Source organism: Tamandua tetradactyla, chromosome 13 (genome assembly GCF_023851605.1).
Source record: "Tamandua tetradactyla isolate mTamTet1 chromosome 13, mTamTet1.pri, whole genome shotgun sequence".
In the NCBI taxonomy this organism is placed as follows: Eukaryota; Metazoa; Chordata; class Mammalia; order Pilosa; family Myrmecophagidae; genus Tamandua; species Tamandua tetradactyla.
In genome coordinates, this window is record NC_135339.1 from 37,639,174 (window position 1) to 37,660,448 (window position 21,275).

General features: G+C 39.5%; 1 long non-coding RNA gene across 4 annotated transcripts; it reads left to right on the top strand.

The window, feature by feature from the left end:
* Positions 1–21,243, top strand: LOC143653882 (uncharacterized). 4 transcript variants are annotated; one of them, XR_013161587.1, is made up of 4 exons: positions 1–5,029; positions 8,673–8,804; positions 9,862–17,186; positions 18,037–21,243. It is a non-coding gene; the product is annotated as an uncharacterized LOC143653882 (long non-coding RNA). The 4 variants fall into 4 exon arrangements; XR_013161588.1 differs by lacking the exon at positions 18,037–21,243 and having other exon boundaries at positions 9,862–10,019; positions 17,067–18,008; XR_013161589.1 differs by lacking the exon at positions 18,037–21,243 and having other exon boundaries at positions 1–1,364; positions 2,620–5,029; positions 9,862–18,008.
* The last annotated feature ends 32 nt before the right edge of the window (positions 21,244–21,275 follow it).

A 21,275-nucleotide genomic window follows, 5' to 3' on the forward strand; every position in this document is an offset into this window, starting at 1 on the left:
TCTATGTTGCCTTTCTTTGAAGGCGCCTGCAGCACTTTACAAACCTGCAACCTCACAGCCCCTCTGTGAGGCAGGCCGGTAGTACTTCCCTATGTGGGACACCCGGGCTATGGAGAATTTCAGAACCTAGTTCAGCCTCCTCAGTAATGCAATAACGGGGCTCCAGCCGCTCTGGGACTCCTGCTTCACACTCAGTCTTCTGGGATGTTTTCTGTACCTCATTCTTTAATATCTGTCATAAGGTTGTAAATAAAATAAATTGACACTAAAAAATACCAACTCCATGTTTGTGCTGAAAGTTCCTTTTTTGCCAATGTTATGTTCAGGAAACCCCACAACCTAAAAATATTTAACCTATGGCATCCCCACATTCGTCAATGCTAACAGTTGTCCAAATGCATCTTCACTGTTGTCTACTATTTTCACCCAATGTGGCATTATCTATTGTAATGAACTTTCAGTTACAATAAAATATTTTTTGTTTGTTTTGCATCAACTTGTTTGCTTTCTCTCATCTCTGCCAGCCCTACCGCCACCCCTACACCCAGTTACAGTACTACTTCATCTGAGTGTAAAACTATAAATTACCTGATGTTCAGTTCAAGCTCCAGGATTTAGTGACAGTACAACATCATATTTAAAGGTAGTTTTGCTAAAATTATTAAGCATTGCCTTCCTAAATGCTAATGCCAATCCTACAGCACTCTCTTGAGAAAAAGAAGACAGGTTTCTCACTGAGAGTCTCAGTCACAATCTCAGCAACCACTTATTGAATTCTCAATATGTTCCAAGCACATTATACTGTTTAACCCTCACAAAAACCCTGTGAGGTGTGGTTTATGATCTTTATTTTATAGTATAAAACATGACTGTCATGATGCTATGGAGAGCATATTATAGAAGTCGACCTAATTTCCAAAAATAAAACAAGAAAGGTCTCTAGCGAAACCTGTGCTTTCTAGCAAGGTTGGAAATGGAGCTAAGGAGAGGGGTGTATAAAGCCAATCCATTAGTGACTAGAGAGATAATTACACATGACTTGCTCATCTCCCAACAATTAGCATTTAGAAAACACACCTAAGAATGAAATTATGTTGATTAGAATGTCATCTTTTATGATTCAGAGATACTTTTTCACATTTGAAGGGCTTCACGCTGAGTTTGGGACAGATGTGAAGGAAGCGAGTTGGTTACCCGGTCTTCTCCATAACTTTTTTTTAGTAGCACCTTCCAGCCTCCTGCCCCGCTTCCTGCAGTGAGCCTTTGATGAACCAGTTGATGATCTAATTTCTCATGTGACAAGGTTCAGCCATCAACTTTTACAGGCCCCATGAAGAAGAGCTCCCAAGAAGCAGGAGTTCCAGGTATTGTAAAGTTGTGATGTGCTGTGCGGGCTCTGAAATGTAACCTCAGATAGTCTCAACTTCTAGCAGGCAAACTATGATTGACTTAACTCAGGATGTTCCAGGAAACAAAGGGTGGCTGCTATTTGAAGGGAAATAATGCTTCATTTTTTGCTTTACTTAGATGGCTATTACATTGAACACATAAAATACAAAATTTACATTAACAGTGCCATTCAATTTCTCATCTGTCCATAACCTTGGAATCTTTTTCTTTATAGTCATTTGTGTCTGAAGGCTGGCAGGAGGCTAAGCCTTCTTTGGATAAGGAGTTAAAGCACAACCAGTTCAAATGAGCAGAGATCTCTGAATACATGGATAGTATTTGGGGATGCAGTAGACATACTCAGTAAGCTTGTGATTCAGCAACCAGATTACCTGAGTTCAAATCCTAGCTCATTCCCCATGGCTGTGTGACTGAAAGCAGGTTATTTAGCCTCTCAAAGCTTCGGTTTCCTCATTTGTAAAACATGTCATAGGACTATTGTGGGAAGTAAAAGAGGTAATCCTCATATATTATATATATAAAATCCTCATATATATATACCTGGCACATGGTAGGCATCCAATAAATATTAGCTACCATTAATTTTGTTGTTATTCTTAAGTGTGTGGTACTCAATACTTGAAGAGGCTCCAAGTGTTCCTGAGTGCAGATGATAGTGAAGTAAATGTTCATCTTGAAGAATTTCATTTAATGAAAGACTAATGAGCCTTCTGTTATCCTTAAATTGTATAACTGTCACAGCTTGTTCCCCCAAGCATGTTCTTGTCACAATCTTTCCCCTTAGGGACTCATGACTCAGCACATTTTTCTGGAATTACCATTCAGAAGCTCTGACACAAAACAAAACAGAACACATGCTGTTCCTCCACACTTCAAATAGAGCCTACTTTGTAAATGAACTGCCCTGGAAATTTGAACTTTTATATTTTCTTTAGGAACTCTCATCCAAGCTGCTCGGGATGTGGGCCTGAAATTGGGCAGAAAGCAAACTGCTCCGATTTGTTTATCAAGTACTGATTGGTTTCAGCTGAGGGCCCTTCCCTCATCACCTTCCCAGTACACCTTTGAGGTTTAGCCTTTAGGAAGTGCAGTTCCTTGCCAGGTCTTCTGGGATTCCATTCCTGGCAGGTCACAGCCCATATTTGGTTGCTTTTTTACTGCCTGCACTTCTTGTCTTGAATCATTTCCTTTTATTTTTTCTCTTTGCAGATAAATAAAAAGGCATTTAAAAATTTAATCCAGGTGGTGCAACGGTGGCTCAGTGGCAGAATTCTCGCCTGCCATGCTGGAGACCCGGGTTCGATTCCCGGTGCCTGCCTGTGCGAAAAGAAAAAATTAATTCATTCTTTTTCTAGGTGGTATTCTAAAACCTTTGGTAAGTAGCATGTTTTCAAATAAGAATAATTAATCGTGGTCAAGGTGCAGTCTTTGAAACTAAATAGCCACTAAGGTACACCTGCTTTTTCTTCTGGAGAAAGTTCCAGATGTGACAAGGCAAGTTACCATTCTTCGAGCTTGCATCCGAACACTGTACATCACTAACAGGGCATTTCTAAGAGTAACCGAAATGACTGCAGGGCCTTCACAACAAAGGAGACTAGGTAGAACTGGTTATGACCACCTGTATGAGATGATGGGCCAATGGTAGCAGCTCATGTGCATACAGCTGCTGGGGATTGGGGTGCCACTCTGAGGACTCTTAGGGCCGGATGCATTCCGGACCTGGAGGGATCAATTGAGGCCAATAAGAGTGCCGAGCTACCCATGGAGTCAGGACGAGCTCAGGGGCCTGGACAGAAGTGGAGAGTTGGTTTCTGAGATCAAAAGGGATAATATGTCAGACCTTTTTCTGCCCAAGTTGAAAACAACTATGATGTCCAATGGGCATTTTAGCCAACACCAGTTGAGAGGCATAAGCAGCAGCAAGAGCTGGCCTCATTCCTCACATTCTGGGAAGTGGTGTGAACCAGAGGCATCAAGCAGCCTCAGCAGCCTCAGCAGCCTCAGCAGCCTCAGCAGCCAGACTGAGCATTCAGACTCAGAGTCAGCCTCAGCAGCCACCTCTGAATCTGAAGAGTCGTTTAATGTATAGGTTTTCCCTCAGTTAACTTGTTGAAGAAATCAGGTTATTTGCCCTGTAGAGTTTCTCACATTTTAGATTTTGCTGACGGCACCCCTATGGTGTCATTTAACATTTCCTTTGTACCATGTATTTCCTGTAAACTGGAAGTTAGATCTAGAATGTTGATCACATTCAGGTTGTAATATTTTGGTAAGAAAAACTCACTGATGGGGTGTGTACTTCCATCAAGGTGCACTAAATGTCTGTCTCTTTTTTGTGGTTTTCAAATTCACCAGTAGGTTCAGGTTGTCAGCACGATGGCCCATTATAAATTTGCCTATCATATTTTCACCTAATGCCTTTTGCAGGCATTTGTGAACACTGCCTATGCTCAATATTTCATTAGAGATTGAAAAATATTGATATTCTGATCCTTTCATTCCCTAATTCATTAGATGACATACTTCTATAAAGAGAAAATTTCCTTCAACATCTATTGATTTCCCTAAAGAACAGTTTGTACAAGAAAAATAAGAAAAATATTTGATTCTTTTCCTTTTACCAGATTTTAGAAAAGTAAGTTGATCTTCTGGCATTCTCCAAATGTTACCAATGAGGTGCTTTTATTTTCTTCCTAGGGTGGGAGCATATACCTCATGGATCTTTATGAACTCATGGATCTTAAATTTGGGGAGGTTTCAAGCAATTGCAATTTTTTTTTTTTGATGCTCAGATTTTTCCATCAAGTTAACTCCTAAGTCCTATTAACACAACCTCAGTAGTCTTTGATAGTTTCTTTACTCTGTGATTTGACAAGATATTTTAGGCTTATCTTGAACATTTCCTGCCCCAGATTTGTAGTCAGCTATTTCTACAGGGAGCTTTGTATGAATAGTTTTTAGACTACAATCTGGGCAGTACGAGTGTTCATCTGCTGGGTTGGAGATTGTTCCTACAAAATAGGTATTTTTGTTTTTTAAACCGAAAATGCATTCTGAGTTCATGCTGAGAGCTCTAATCTGAATTGAGAATCACATGATTTTACTTTGACTTTACTGATTTTATATTTAAATCTCTTTTGTTTTATGCTGAAAATTTTGATTTTCTAATGCATTAACATAATTATTTGCCCGATCCTACTATGTATATAATGCTGTCAAAATAATAATACTAGTTCTGATGGATGGAATTGGGTACCGCAGTTTGGACATGTTCTTGGTCTTGGGTGCATTCCATGGGTGTGGACACATGGTAAGTAGGTCTTCTTCAAGCTATTATTTCAGCTAAGGTGTGGCTGACTGAACCGGGTTGGGGTTAGTCTGGATTATTGGAATCCTTTATAAGCAAAGTCAAAGTCAGAGGGAGAGGAAGTTCAAGCTGAGTATCCAGAAGCTGGAAGTCAATGGAACACAGAAAAGAAAGGAGAAGACACTGCCATGTACACTGTCATGGGACAGGAAAGCTGCTTGGCTTCTAGCCCCAGAATGCCGCAGACTTCAGGGAGAAAGCATGGCCCTGCTGATGCCTTCATTTTGGATTTCTCCTAGTCTCAAAACTGTGAGTCAATAAAGTCCTGTTGTTTAAGCCAGCCCGTTGTATAGTACCATTTTAGCAGCTGGGAAACTAAAACACTAGTATTACTAATACCATGACTATTGAAAACAGTTGAAGGTTGCTTTGCAATTTTGTTGTCCTTAGGATAACCTATTAGGGATGTGCAGTCAGGTTACGCTATTTTAATCATTTGAAATAGTTCCTTTCCATGTGATTAAGACACCAACTTGATCCTCACTTTGGTTTATTTGTGTAGTTTTAGTTTGCATCTCTCCTAATATAAGCAAGGTAGAACACCTTTTCATATATGTAAGGGACATTTTAAATTTCTTTCTTTGTGAACTCTCTTTTTCTTTAGGCTTGTGGGCCTTTTTCTTCTCTATTTTTAGAGACCTTTCATAGATTAGGGATGTTTACTTTTTATTTATAATACAAGCTGAAAATGATTTTTACTAGTGTGTCATTTGTCTTTTTAACTGGTTTATGGTATCTTTTTCCATAAAAGCATTTTTAATTTTTATGTGTGACTCATTTTTATTGTATATTTTTCAAGTGGGTTTTTTTTTTCTTTTTTGCGTGGGCAGGCACCAGAACTTGAACCCCAGTCTCCAGCATGGCAGGCAAGAAATCTGTTTGCTGAGCCACCGTGGTCCGCTCCAAGTGGGTTTTTAAATAATTTATTATTTATTTATTTACATATTATTGTGCTTATAAAGTTTACATGTTAGGGAGTGAATTTTATGAATACTTACTTCCATTTATACCTTCTGAGTTTCATGTCATGTTTAAAACTGTTTTTTCAACCCCAAGATCATTTTTTAAATACTGCATCATTTAGGTTACCTTTGGCCCCAAGTTATAGAATATCAAATAAAAAGTTGCAAATATATTTATTTTTTGTTATGAAATATTGTTTATTTCATAACAAAAATATGGCACTAAGAAAGCTAATTTAGTGGCTCAACAATATTAGCAAGGATCCAGAATCTTTTCATCTTTTTGTTCTGCAATCATAAGAATAGTTTATCCACTTAGGCTGGCTCTCCTCATGGTCTCAGAATGGCTGCCACTGTTCCAGGTATCTCATGCAGACAGTTACAGATTTAGAAAATGGAGGTTCCCCCTCTGGCTTCAGGTTTTGAGAGCATGGAACACCTTTTTCAGAAATCCACAGCAAACTTCACACATTCAAATTGTGGCCCATGCCCATTTCCAGTGCAATCACTGGCTTTGGAGATAACATTGCCAAGAATGACTAGTGTAGATTCTATCCTAGAACTGGGGAGGAGCCTGGAGTAAATGATAACCATACATCTGAGCATAATCTGCAGTTTGTGAGCAAGGAAGAAGCAAGAAACGACTATTGGGAAGGCAATTAGCAGTGTCTGCCATCATACTTCTTATAGATTCACATTTTACATATAAACCTTTGATCCACCTGGAATTTATGTTGGTGTAAGCAATGAACTAGGAATCTAGCTTATTGTTTTTCTAAACAACTAGCTAGATGTTCTATTTGTTGAATAATTCATCTTTTTAAATTAACTCTCTTCTAACAGTTTCTAAAAGAAAATATTGAGGAAAATTTGCTTATACTGTGGGAATTTTTTGACAAGTTCTTTTAAGTTCACTATCTCATATAGCTCCTGTAAGATAGCTCCTTCAAATCATATTTTTCACATCGTACTAAATCCACACTGTAAGAATTTGACAGATTGCTCAATCTCTATGTAATGCACAGTCTCGCCCTTCACCTCACACGACAGGACTGAAGTTTGGGTTTCTATTTTTGAAATTGAGTGCTGAAATGCAACTATTTCTTATTTATTACAAAAATAACTGAATGTCCGCTATGTGCCAGTTAGACGTTTTTCTGGGCACATAGAAGCCTCAAAGCATTTAGGAGCTTACATTTTAGGTAGCGAAGAGAGACAATGTGTATGTGTGTGCATTTATATACATACATACACTGGAGGAAAAGCAGAGTAAAAAGGTTGTTGGTACCAGGGTATGAGGGGTGAATTTTCATGATTGTCAGGGAAGGTTTCACTGACAAACTGATATTTGAGACAATATAAGGAGAAAGCAAGCTACGTGGCTGTCTGGAAACAAGATGAGTCTAGACAGAGCAAAGGGCAAGTTTAAAAGACCTGAAGCAGGGGTGAACTTGGCACTAGGGGTGAATTGGAATGAATAAGGAGGTGAGGTCAGAGAAGTTAAGCAGCTCCAGACCATACAGGGCTTTATGGGTCATTGTAAGGATTTGGGGTGGGGGGGAGGAGATGTGGGTGGGGATAAGAAATGAGAATGTTCTCATTGTAAGAATTTTGATTTTTATTTTAAATGAGGTTGAGACAATTCAGTAATGGTTGATAGATAGATTAGATATCTATATAGATAGGTAGATGATGATGATGATAAATGATGGATAGATAGATAGATAGATAGATAGATAGATAGATAGATAGATAGATAGATAGATAGATAGAAGTCATGATAGATCTCATTAATTTCTTAAGAGGATCACTCTAGGTATTGTGTTGAGAATGGACTATAGGAAGACAAGGTGAAACCCAGAAAACCAGGTAGGAAGCCATGACAGTCATTCAGTTGGGAGTTGAAGGTGACTTGGCGTAAATCTGAGATGGCAAGAAGCAACCAAATTCTAGATAGACTTTGAGGTACATCCAACAAGATTTATTGATGGGTTTGATGTGGGGTATGGGAGAGGTGTGGGGTATACTTGAGCAACTGAAAAGATGGAGTTGCCATTTGCTGAGAAGTTTTGCAAGTGGTAAATCAGATGTTCCGCTATGGATATGTTAAGTTTTAATTTTATTTATTTATTTATTTGGTGCATGGTCTGGGAATCGAACCCCAGTCTTTCATGTGGAAGGCGGGCGTCCTACACTGAACCACTGGTATGTTAAGTTTGAGATAGCTATCACACATCCACGTGGAGATGTTGGAAGGCAACTGGATATGCAGGCAGAGAATTCAGGGGAGCTGTCTGTGCATTAGATATACATTCGGGAGTTTTCTGTTACATAGAGGGTGTTTGAAGCCTTGAATCTGGATGAGATCACTAGGAAGTGAGGATAGGTAGAGCTGAGAAGAAGGTTAAGGACTAGGTCTGGGCATTCTATCATTTGGAGATTTGGAAGATACTTTGGAACCAACAAAGGAGACTGAACAGGAGCCAGCCAGTAAGGTAGGAAGAAGGAGAGAGAATAGTGTCCCAGAAGCCAAGCGAAGAGAGTGATTCAAGAAGGTGGTGGTGATCAACCCTGTTAAGTGATGCTTTTGGGGTCAAATGTGGCGAGGACTGCAAACAGATGGTCAGCTTAGTTTGGTGGTGATCTTAATGAGTAGCTTGGAGAAGAGGGCAATACAGGGGTCTCCTCTGAATGGGTTCAGGAGAGAATGGGGGGGAAAAGTGATTGGAGGCCATGAATACAAACAACTCGTGAGGAGTTTTATTCTCATATATAATGCAAACATTTTTAACTCTGTGGACCAACTTGAGCATGGTGCCCAAAGCTATTATTTTTGCCCCTATGTGTGGTTTGCCTAAAAGGCAGATTGATTTTGCTTTGTCTTATGGCCAAAAATTAATTCCTAACTTCGATCATCTGTTCACTTCTAGGAATGATCTGAGAGAGTGTAGACAATTCATTACAAATCCACCTGCAGTCCAGCAGAAAATAACCTGAAATGCCTATCTGACTGAAGGGTGCTGGTTGACTTTCCTTGTTTTGAACATTTACTCCCTTTGGAGGTAACTGTGACAGGTCATTCTGGTTGGGCCAGTTGGGTTGCAGGTGCTGTGAAAAAGGGTATAAAATAATAACTCCCTCTGATTCTACAGCAGTGCCTCCTGGTTTATGAAGTGCTTGTTAAATCCTCATTAAAACCATGTGCTGTGGGCCAGGCAGATGATGCTATCACCATTTTATAGCAGAGGAAAGAGAAGATTCTTGTGGCTAAGGAAATTGCCTTAGGTCGTGGAGCTGGGATAAAAGCCAGGACTTCTGTCCACTGTCTCCTATTGCTCCCATTTGGTCAGCGGTCAGTGGTCAGGGTCTCCCAGCTGGCTCAGCCCCATCACTGCTAATTAGAGTGAGCAGCCCACATCTGCTTTCCTGTGCCAGGTCTGCCTGGGAACAGTAAGGGAGAGAGGAATGGTATTTAGCTCTCACCATGGCACATCAACAACCCTGGGTATTAGTCATGCCCTGCCTCACAGTGTCTGAAAGTTGTTGACTCTGGCCTGAGCTTTGCTCTCTTCTCTTTGGAACTTTAAGATTATCTGCTATTCATAGGTTGTATCTCAAAGTTTAATGGGAGGTGACAAGCCTATCAGATTGTGCTGGATGACATCCACTTCTATTAAAGTCAAATGTGGCTCCTTTAAAATCAACAGATAAAACATTGAATGAAATGACCTATTAACCCAACAGGTGGTCTTTCATTTTGTGCTCCTGAAATTATATGAATTCTCTTCCATATCTAAGAACATTCTAGAACTAATTTTAGAGAATCACATCCTAATGTTCTTAGTGAAAATAAATGAAACCTGTCAATAAGCTATGCTTGGATGAGAAGGAATTAAAAGGGAATTTGGAACTGAGATGATGGAAATAATGAAGCTGGAGTTTTTCTGACAGCTGATTCTTCCTCTTCTAAGTTGTTACAACGGCTTTAAAAAGCCACCCTGGTAAGGTTGCCAGTATCCTCAAACAGGAAACACATACTGAGTGTCCGGGAGTCTGCAGGGTTTGATTACTGATTATTCAATAACGTGCATTTACATATGACAGCTTTCATTACTACAGGTTACTAGCTGTGGACACATAATGGACAATCTTGAACTCAGAGAGAAGAGAGGGAGGATGGAAATTCTTCCACTAATCACACTTGACACTGTAGCCCTGAGAGCCAAATATCATAAGAGTCTAGATGGAGAAAAAGCAAAAAGACTGGGAAAAACAGGGTAAGTCATCCATAGCCCAACAGTGTTCCTCTTCCAGTCCAGCCATAAGAATCTGTGCACAGGAGGCATGAGGAGGGAGAAGAATAGGAGGCTAAGCCGACGGCAAGTGCTTGGAAGCCCTTCAGTCAAATAGGTTGCCTTAAAAGTAGTCAGTGCAGGGATTTACTTATTAATTGGTACAGAGTTTCTGTTTGGAATGATAGAAAAGTTTTGGTCATGGACGGTGGTGATGGGAGCACAACATTGTGGGCATAATTAACACTACTGAACTACACAGTTGAATATAGTTAAGCGGGGGAAATTTTAGGTTGTATATATAATACTAGAAAAATTTTTTTAAACCCATATGATTGTACAACACAAACAATGAACCCTAATGTAAATTATGGATAATAATTAATAGCACAATTATGATAATATTCTTTCATCAGTCGTTACAAAGGTACCACATAATCCAGGGTGTTAATAACAGCAAGGTATATGGGGACTCTATTTTCTGCATGATTTTTCTATAAACCTACAACTTTTCTAATGAAAATATATCAAAAAAAGATTTCAAGTGGGGAAAAAGAAATAGCAAGCATACATTTGGTGAATATCTAGTGACAAAGGAATATTCCTATGCTTAAGATGACAGATATCAAACTGTTCACAGAAAGCCTAGCATTTTCTATCAGCAATTCCACTCAAGATTTTATACTAGTTTTGCAGATGTATGCAAAGATTACATAAATGCTCATTGCAGCATTTTTTTTTGTAATGGCAAAGCTGGAAACAATTTTAATGTCTAGCAATAGGGGACTCAATAAAAACACTATTATATTGGTAGAGTCAGTACTGTGCAGCCATTAAAGAGAATGAGAAAAACAGATCTGCTGATATAGAATGAGCTTCTAGACATGCTGAGTGAAGGTGTGTGTGTGTGGTAAGCATGGTATCTGTGTAGAGCATGTGTATCAGTCAGCATCCCAACAGAAAACCAGATTGGCCCCAGATGGTTCAAATGTTGAGACTTTAATGAGTGAACTGTGTACAGAGGTGTGGGTAGAGCATGTTGAGGTCCTCAGACACTAGAATCGGTGAGAAGCCATTACCACTCTGTAGTGGATACTGTGGTGTTGTACCCAGGTCTCCTTTTCAAGGCAATGTCCCCATTTGCAGTTATATCAGCTGTTGCTGGCACACTGGGAATTGCCCGCAGCCAACACAAGGGTCAGCCTTGTCCAGGTTGTGCCTCCTCCTGGGGAGTGTTGTGGAGAAGGGCAGTGGCCAATGACTGGCTGATGCAGGAATACAAAAACCCAGCCCCCATGCCCAACTTGGGACAACTCTGAAGGGCCATTCCAGCTCCACAGCCCCCTGTAGGATCAGTTGAGGTCTCCCTGAACTGCATTTCAGGTTAGCTTCTCCTTTGGGCCAGTCCTGCTATCCTCCGTTCCTTACAGGAGTATCTCCCAAAGAGCACTCTTCAACAAACTTTCTTCACAGAACCTCTCTAACTTGGTCTGTCTCCAGAAAACCGTGGAGGTGAAAGGGCTAAAGAGCTGGATCCATGAAGTAGGGGCTACATGCAGGAGCGCTAGTTGTGGAGGGATGCAGCAATTGCCAGGGATTCAGGGTTAAAGCAGAAGAGGAGGTGTCCAAATCCTTCTCTCTTCATACTCTCTAACCTCCTTCCATTGTCTGTCACTGGAAGAATGCAATTGGAAACCAGCCATGAGTTTGCACCTCTGGGAGCAAAGAATAAGAAAGAAAAGGGATTGGGAGTGGGGGTGGGTGAAAAGGGAGGATAAGCAGCACAGTAAAAAAGAAGAATATGTAAGTATATACATATATATATATATATATACATGTAAAATGTGCTTGCTTATGCATAGAGAATCTCTGGAAAGATATTGAAGAAAATAGCAACAGTGGTTGCCTCTTGAAAAGGCAACTGTGCAAACAAGACATGAAGGAGACTTGCCTTTCATTTATTCTCTTCTGATCATTTGAATGTTTTTATATAAGGTCATATTTAATATCGTATTTTAAAACTGTTAAAATTAAAGTATTGACCTTCTTGGTAAGGAATTCAGGAGAGAGTTTGGGATGAATAACAGTTCCTCCGTGTATGAATGGTTACTAGGGTGCCTTGCATTGTACTGTAGGAATACAAAGAGGCAAGGTCCCTGCCCTCCAGGAGTTTACTGTTTGGTGAGTTGCAGACAGTGACAATATGTGGTGGGACAAAGCTATGACGTGAAATGGATTGCAAGGTATAGTGGACTAGAGAAGAAAGGGGGTCTCAATCTTTCTAGAGGGCCCCTACATGTCTTCAGCTTACAGGGGGGAGAGCCAGGGCTGAGACTGAAAGGATGTCTGAGTTTCACCACCCCTGGCCAGTAGGATTCTAGAAGGAGAATAGGAGGCAAGGAAGATGCCTCAGGGAAATACAGCCTTGTAAGCTGTTTCGGTTTGCTAAAGCTGCTGGAATGCAATATACCAGAAATGGATTGGCTTTTACAAAGGGGATTTACTAGGTTACAAATTTACAGTTCTAAGGCCATGAAATGTCTGAATCAAGGCATCAAGAGGGAGATACCTTCTCTGAGGAAAGGCTGCTGGCATCTGGGGTTCCTCTGTCACGTGGGAAGGCACATGATGACATTTGCTGGTTCTTCTTTCCTGGATTTTGGTTTCAAAACATCTCTCTCAGTTTCTGTGGCTCCTTTTGGCTTCTCCTGGAGCATTTTCTCTCTCTGAGCACTCTCTAAAATGTCTCTGCCTTTTATCCTTTCATAATGGACTCCATCGAGGGGATTAAGACCCACCTTGAATGGGCTGGGTCACATCTTCAGGAAACAACCTAAGCAAACAGTCCCACCCACAATAGGTCTGCACCCACAGTGCTGGGTTAAAAGAACCTAGGCTCTTCCGGGGTACATAACAGGTTCAATCCAACACATATGCTATACTCAAGAGCTAAAATTTTGAAAAGCCATGGAAAAGTAGGTGTGTTGTTTTGGTTTTTTTCAATTTGACGTAAAACTAAGTGAAACCAATGAATTTTCTTAAATGTATATATGCAAGAAACCATCACCCCAATTAACATATAGCACATTTCTATTACCCCAGAAAATTTTCTTGGGCCCCCTCCACTCAATTCCCACACTCCTGAGGCAACACTGTTCTAATTTGTTTCACCAGGTGTCACCTGCTCATAAACTTCTTGTAAGAGGAATCATTCAGGATGTTCTCTTTTGTTTCTTGCTTCATTTATTTAGTGAAATGTTTTTGAGATTCGTCCATCTTAAAGTTGCCAGACAAAGAACAGGACATCCAGTTAAATTTGAATTTCAGACAAACAACAAATAATTTTCAGTAAAAAATTATTTTTTAAAAAATATGTCCCATGCAATATTTGTATCTTTGTTTGCTAAATCTGGTCATCTTAATCCACAATTTATCTCTTCTATTGCTGATTATTATAAATAAAGCTGCTGTGAATATTCTTGCACCAGTTTTTTGTGGACATGTTTATATTTCTATGGGGAGAAGTACCTAGAAGTACCTAGAACTGTTAGGTTATAGGCACATGTGTTTTTTGTTCTTAAACTTCCAGTTTTTCAAAGTATCTGTATGTTTTATAATCCATGGGAGAATTTTGAGCAGGGAAGCCACTTGATTAAGTTTGTGTTTTAGAATAGCTCTCTGGTAGCAATCTTGAGGAGATATTGGATGGCAGGGGCAAGACGAGAGGTAGGGAGGTCCTAGAAGGTCATTTAAAAGTTCCAGGTGAGTGTTGATGAATACTTGCATCGCGGTGGTAGAAGAGGCATTTAGGAGGCAGACTTAGGAAGGCTTCTTGATGGGCTGTCAATGTGAAGTCAGGGAGAAGGAGAAGTCAGATCCGCCATATCTTTGCCAGATCATTACCTAGAATTGGCATGGATGATGTCTGCTTTATTTACTAAAATCTCTGAAAACAAGGTGCTACAAATTGACATTTATTGCCTGACTCTTATGTCCCATGACTTAACAGAGAAAAGACTTCAGATGCTTTAGATTATTGTTGGGTTTTTTACTGATGCAAAATACTTATTCCAAGTTGGTTATTTTATGCTATTTTCACATCATAATAGATCTGTGATATCCACAGTTTGTAGATATGTAAATAATATTATTAAATAGTCTTAATCTTTGAAATCTCACAAAAATTTATAGTTTACAATCCATCCTGAATATCAGGGCTGAAAGAATAACACAGCATTTCCTATATCCAAATATTTCACATTGTGCCCAAAAAGAAATAAAAAGAAAACCACATATGCTTGGTTAAGAGTTAAAGCTATTCAGGCAGCCAAAAATAAAATAAAATATCCAAGTTATTAGCATTAATTTAATTGAATTTTAACTTCTATTTTGTCACTTTGTCAGTAACAATGATTGCTTGAGCATAGGGGTGAGTGCCCAAGGGCTGGTAGGACAAGCTGTTGCTGCAGACCAGTTTTTCAACTTCTCTTTGCTGCCAGCTCCCACATGTGCATCACTGCATATATTCTGCATGTATTTTATAAAATCTTTCCCACTGCACACTGCTCTCTATTAAGCAGAAAATAGGAAGAAACAACAACACACTAAACAAGCCAATCCTTCTCTCTTTGGGATATGATTATTTCCCTTTTGCAGAAATTCAACAACATAGGAAACACAAAAGAATTATTTCTTTTGTTCACTCCCTACATACACAAGCTGTGTTTCCTGGCTCAGATTTAACTGCATGCATTTATGTGCCTACTTCCAGGCATCATCATCATCTGGTGTTTCACTGCTACTGGTTTCCATGTTTCAGTCCTCAAACTCCACTTCACACGTTTTCCTCCAAGGGGAGGAGAGGCTGCAACTATGGCTCTGCTAGAACCTGTTCTTCCCAAAGCCAGTTCTCAGCCGCTCGGTCTTCAGATGGAACTCTTTGAGCTCATAGTGGTATAGTAGTTTAACTCTATTTATATTTCCATCAATAAACTTTCTCTTTCTTGCTCCTTTCTGCACCTTTCAATAACAGGTGTGTCCTTCTCACACGCAATTTATTGACAGTTACTGTGTGCATCCAGTTGGCCACTTCAGTTCAAAGAAGAGTGATCAGGTGTTAGTTTATGTCCATGGACTGCAGGTGGTATCCCCTTCCCTCAGTGCCAAGTCTTCACCCCCTCTGCATTGCATATATAGAAAGGAACTTGGTGAGACTTAACTTTTCTGCTAGGCACAGCCCCTTCTTGAATAATCAATATCTCCTGAATATGAGGGATTGGTTTTTGTAGTGATTAAGGGCATGACCTTTGGTTCAGATATACCAGGGCAGCATTCAGCACCTATTTGCTGTGTGACAGTGAGAAGATTACTTAACCCTTCTGAATGTCAGTTTTCTTTTCTGTAAAGTAGAGATTAATAATAGTATTTCTCTTTTGGTTGGTTATGATGATTAAGTGTCTGAAATTTCCTACCAGATCTACCTGGGGTTTCTTTATTTACTTGGCCCACCTGAGGACAGACTCAGCCCTTAATAAGTACAGCATTTATGACTAAGACACGGTTCGCTTTTCCAGTTCTGAGCTCAATTACATTGATTATCTGGCCTATTGCTTGGAGCTGCCTTCATTGCCAAGCCAAAGTATTGCTTAATTGCTCTTTTAAGTTCCTTTGAATTTTCAGACCTAACTTACCTGCAGCCTGCAACTCCTGAAATGCAGCACCCTTGAGCTTATTGGGAATAAGTGGGATTTTGCTGTGTGTTCTCCCGTTCTAGGACTATATTTTTCTTTTTTATTCAGCCACTGAGATAGTGGATCGAATCCTCCCATTTTGCTTCCTTGTGGCAGGGGACACGGGCAACCTTCCGAAGCATTTCCTGTACTTCAGCACCACCCTGTGGTTCAAAAGAAAATTCCAGGAATAGGCCGCGTCCATTCGTTGAGCATAATCAACAGCCATGAAAGGCCATCTGGCTTTTGTTGCCTCTTTCAGTCTGAGAGAAATGAGATTTGTTACTGAATATGGAATGTCTCCTACAGGCTAAACTGCTTGCTGAGAAATCAGGCAATTGAGTGGGTCCAGTTTGAACTGTGCAGCAAGTCATGCACAAATATAAATCCAGGCTGCTACTGTTCTATGATTTATATTGAATTGTGTCCACATTTCACAGATGACTCAGCTTAGCCAAAGACCTTGGCATTGCTTTTTTACTGTAAAATGTTGAGCTAATGTTTTCAGTTATTCCAAGTTAGGAATTGGCTCTTGGCCATTGGTGATACACCTTGGAAAATCAACACACCTCATGGATCCCACAACCCAACCTGCAACTGAATTTTACCAACAGACGTATTAGTTTGGCCAGCAAAGGTTTACATAAATGGAATTAGAAAGCCATTCGAAAGGGTGGAAATTTTATCAGTATCTGTAACCCCACTCACTTCCCTATTATCTTATATCCATACTCCTTACTTTTTTTTATCATTTGCTTCTACCCTGAAGACATATGAATTTGCAATTCCCTTACTAGTCCAGGAAGGTTGGTTGCTTTGCCTGTGCTCTTTGGCAGAACCTTCTTGACTAACTTATTGCTCCTAATGATGGATCACTTCATCCCACTGACTCCCTATTAAAGGTATGTCACCAGATTGTTGCAGAGATTTACTGGCACCCAGACTAAATGTATAGAGGCAATATCCAGAGGCCCCCAATCTGCAAACAGGAGGCCTGCTTATCATCACCAGTTCAAATCCAAGCTCTACTTTTCATTGGCTGTGTAAATTGGGCAAATTGTCTATAGGTGAGATTTCTGTGGCTTTATTTTCTCAACTGATTAAATGAGTTAATAACACATAAAGCCCTTAAACAGAGCCTGGGAACTGCTGAACACTCAGGGATGGTGAACAGAGCAGGGATTAGTGAGGGTAACACATGATTCTGAAAGTTAGTTCGGGAGCCTCACTCCCCTCACTCTAATCCTGGCGCTAGTGATGATGGTAATGACATCTAATACCTATTTTATGACATTCTTCAAAGGATTAAATGCCATTTCTGAAGCAGGCCCAGGAGACATTCTGTGGAGCGGCTTCACTGACCTCATCTAATCATCTTTTTTGTCCTCTTCTGAGATTTCACCACAAAGGCTTCGCTCCTAAGGTAAGCCATTGTCCTCTGAGTCCATGAGAAACCTCGGGAGAAATAACACATTAAACACCTGTCCCTTCCTTAACATTTCCCCAAGATTTAACTGAGAGGATGTTTCCAACAAAGCAAACAAAGGAGAGGGAGAAAGAGAAAAATTCTCAATTTCGCTGAAATCTGGCTCAGCATAAAATTACTGCATTGTTTACTCCCACTTTCCCTTTTACCTGAGGAGCAATTGTTGAAGCAGCCGTGGCCTAATCGTTTTCTGTGACTGTCACACAATTGTAGTCAGTCTGGTCACTTCCACCTAGCAATGCTATTTTTTTCCTGGGACATATCTTAAAGCCTAAGAAGGTTCAGTACAAAGTATGCAGAATGTTTTTGCTTTTAAATTGTTGGAATGGACCAACTCTCTCGACCCCTGCCCGAGAAAAACTAAGTCAACTTTCCCAAGGCAGACAGTTGGTTAGTTACTGGACAGGAATACAGGTCTTCTGGTGCTTGATCCAGCGTTTATTTTATCCAATTAATTAATTAAGCAAATATTTATTTATTATCTGTTACATGTGGGTACTGAGGGGATATGGAGAAGCAGGTGCTGTTCCCCTCACCTAGCAGGGGAAAGGTGATGGTGGAGTTACACAGATAAGGGAGGATGTAACAAATGAGTATGATTGCTGAATCATTAGATGGTTATTTCTTTTAGTCTCCAGTACCTTAGAGCAGCTAGAAGTAAAAACCTAAAATTGTGGAATTGTAATGCTTTTGAAATTTATTATTTATTTCAATAAATTTTGAAATTTATTGCTTTTTTGTATATGTGTTATTTTTCACAAAGAAGAAAACTATATATTTCTTCTAGCCCCCAGCGTTCTGGAGCAGCTAGAAGGAAAAATCTGAAATCTGGAATGGTAACACATAACAAACTCTGCAATCAGTTCTGTAACAACTTGTTGAAGTGTACTTTGAAAATCATTGCTTTTTCTTTCTTTTCTTTGTATATATGTTATATTTAAAAATAAAGAACATTACAAAAAAAAAAGATTGAACTATGCAGAGTGACTTCCTTCTAGTATGGAAAGAGGGGATGAAGATGGAAACCCCTGATGAACACTTCCACAGCCAGTTGACAGAGAACAAGATCAACATAAATCATGTTGATAATACATGCCCTTGATATAATGTGATAAAAATGACACTTGACCGGTTTGATTTTCCTCCCCCAAACCAATAAACCTGGCCTGATCATGGGGGAAGTATAAAATTCCAGTAGCAGATCTGACCTCTATTGGAACTATTTGACTGCTTTTCATCAAGACTGTCAAGGTCATCAAAGACAAGGAGAGTCCGAGAAACTGTCCCAACCATGAGAAGCCTAAGGAGCCATGGTAACCAAATGTAATGTGGTGTTCTGGATGGGATCCTGGAATAGAAAAAGGTCATTAGGTAAAAACGAAAGAAATCTGACTATATTTAGTTAATAATAATGCATCAATATTGGTTCATTAATTGTAACAACTCTACTAAACTAATGTAAGATGTTAATAATAGGGGAATCTATGCACTGGACAGAAGGGGTGTATGGAAACTCTGTATTATATCAATATTTCTGTAAATCAAAAACTGTTCTAAAAAAATAAAATGTACTAAAAAAATACATTTCATACCAAAGAGGACTGGGGAGCACTTGTATTAGATTTTATAGCTGAGCCCTAGGGACAACTGTTCTCAGATAAACACTAAATAGTTCCATGGCCATGGAACACTATGTATGACACCAGAGTCATTTGTTAATTGGTATTTCTTTAGAAGATTCACTTTGTGGGATGATATATGTATAGATATCAATACATATATTATTTCATAAATAATTTTCACATGCAATGTTGATTTAAACAATGCATGTAAATATAATGTCCTTCCTGGGCTTTTTTTGGGGGGGGGGGTGGTTCATGATCTGGGAATCAAACCCAAGTCTCCTGCACAGAAAGTGAGCATTCCATCACTGAACCACCCATGCACCCTGTGCCATTTATTTATTTTATTTTATTTATTATTTCTTTTTGTATGGCAGGGTCACATTTCATTATTGTTCCATGTAAGTATCCTGTTATTGCAGCAGCATTTGTTGAATTTTTGTTTGTTTTTGCTTGTTTGCTTATTTTTTCAGGATGCGCATGGACTGGGAATTGAACCCGGGTCTCCCACCTGGCAGCCGAGAATTCTACCACCGAACTACCCTTGCATCCCCTGCCATTTATTGATTTATATTTATTTATTTATTTATTTAGGCAAGGTCAGGCTCCGGGAATCGAACCCGGGTCTCCAGCATAGCAGGTGAGAATTCTGCCACTGAGCCACCGTTACACCACCCTGACATTTATTTATTTATTTATTCATTCATTCATTTTTTCCTGCCATTTATTTTTAAATAGCTTCTTTTCTGATTAAACATGTAACATATAGATTCAAAAATTTTAAAAATATAAAATAAGTCTAAGAAGAAAAATGAATTCATTTCAAAAAAGCAATCACATGCTAAGACAGCGAAGATAATCAGTAGGCAGCTGCATCTCTCTCCATGGGCGGTTCCATCTAAAGTGGCTGTCACTCTTGGCTTTTCTCACAGGTTGGGGCTGACAGGGCAGCCTGCAGCCTTCAGGGTGTGGGAAGGTCCTTGTCCCCTCTGTCCTGTGCTCAGCTCCTCCTCCCTAGCCTCAGGGGTATAATTGCTAGTTAAATTACCTGCTGTTAATTTTATTTCCCATCTGAAAAGGCTGGTAATTGTTAATAATATGATTAGCATTTGCCCTTTATAACAAACAGAATGAGTGAAAACTGATAGCAAATAGATTATTTTTACAGAGTGTCCTAAAGTCCTGTGCATATTTGAATATTTTTTTAAACATTTTTTTTCTCATGGAGGGTTATTGTGGGAAAACCAAACAGGGCATATTGAGAGGATATATATGTGTGTGTGTGTATATATATATATATATATATATAGGAGTTGCAGAAAGCTGAGTACAGAGTATACGACTTTATTTTCATTTTCTTCTTTTTACTTTCTATATCAGGGGTCAGCAAATTTTCTCTGTGAATGGCCAGTAGTAAATATTTTAGGCTTTGCTGGCATATGGTCTTTGTTACATCTGCTCAGCTCTGCCTTTTGTTAGCATGAAAGCAGACATCTATATGAATGACATTTTGTCTCATACCCAAGAGGGATAGGTATATATATTAGAACGTGAACACAGCTACCTTAATTGCAAGATAAATCCAGTCTGGCATTTGAAAGCTCATAACCATCTTGTCAGGATATAAACCAAAGACAAAGGAAAAAATGCTCTGCACACCTTTCATAGAATCACCATGTCAGCATGTGCCTCTTGTCTTTTTAATCATGCTATGCTTTTGTTAAAAGGTATAGGAAGTCACGGTGTTCCGCTACTAAATGTTCCTCTAATGACACAGCCATTTGGAATGAGCCTGAATTTTATTTTGGCTGAAGAGGGAGTGAGTTATGGGAAAGGTCTGCTCTACTTAGTCATTAGCAGTGTATGCAAGGTATGAGGTCTGCCAGCAGATCTAAGAAGTATTAGCTTGGGAGCATTTTTGTCCCCTGAACAGATGTCTTAAGTTTTATGAGTACAGATTGAGGCCCTCCATCCATTTGTTAAAAAAAAAAAAAAGTTGGATCGTGGGTAATGAGTTCAGTAGGAAAAATATGAGAAAAATTGTCCTTGCCTGATTGAAGTTAGCAGCATGCTTTGTATTAGCAGTATACGTTAAGAAAATTCAATAAGGAGGTCAGAAGGCATTTCAAATACAGATTGTTGGAATTGAATCATTTTTCAAACACATGTTCAAGTCCTAACCCTTAGTTCTGTGGGTGTGCACTCATTTGTAAATAGGGTCTTTGAAGATCTTCAGAGACCCTATTTAGATGAGGCCACACTGAAGCAGGGTGGGTCTTACCCTGGTATAACCGGAGTCCTTATAAACAAAGGACATTTGGACACAGAAGTGGAAGCCAGAGGGGGAGACAGAAAGACAGGACACCACATGACGGGGGCAGAATTGAGTTATGAATTGCTAGCA